We start from the raw sequence: 445 nt of genomic DNA, 5'->3' as shown, positions 1-445 counted from the left end.
GCTGCGCATCAGAGAGGCTTTGAAAAACAGTTTAATGACTGACCAGGCTATGGTGTGACAGTTTTGTTAGTTTGTCTTTGATGCAAAGCCGCCCCCTTTGGTGAATGCACTTCCCTGTAAGCCAATCCCCCTCCCCCCTTTCAACCACAGCTGGCACAGGAAATAAAGTCCCTATTGTTCTGAATCCATTCATTCTTTCTTTATTAAAAAAAACTTGAGATCACTGACAACGCTGACTAGTAAAAGGTAGCCTGGGTGGGAGGAGGGAAGGACAAGGCCACATTTCTTATTGTAGCCACACTACAAATCAAGCTGTTTAAATGACAACCTTCTGTTGCTTGGGCCATCCCCTGGAGTTGAGTGGCTGGGTGCCCGGAGCCTTCCCCCCGCCCGTGTTCTTGGGCATCTGGGTGAGGAGGATATGGAACTTGGCGAGGAGGGCAGG

This window comes from Terrapene carolina, unplaced genomic scaffold (assembly GCF_002925995.2).
Source record: "Terrapene carolina triunguis isolate 2854851 unplaced genomic scaffold, T_m_triunguis-2.0 Scaffold34751, whole genome shotgun sequence".
NCBI lineage: Eukaryota > Metazoa > Chordata > Testudines > Emydidae > Terrapene > Terrapene triunguis.
Note: the sequence above shows the minus strand (reverse complement) of the source record.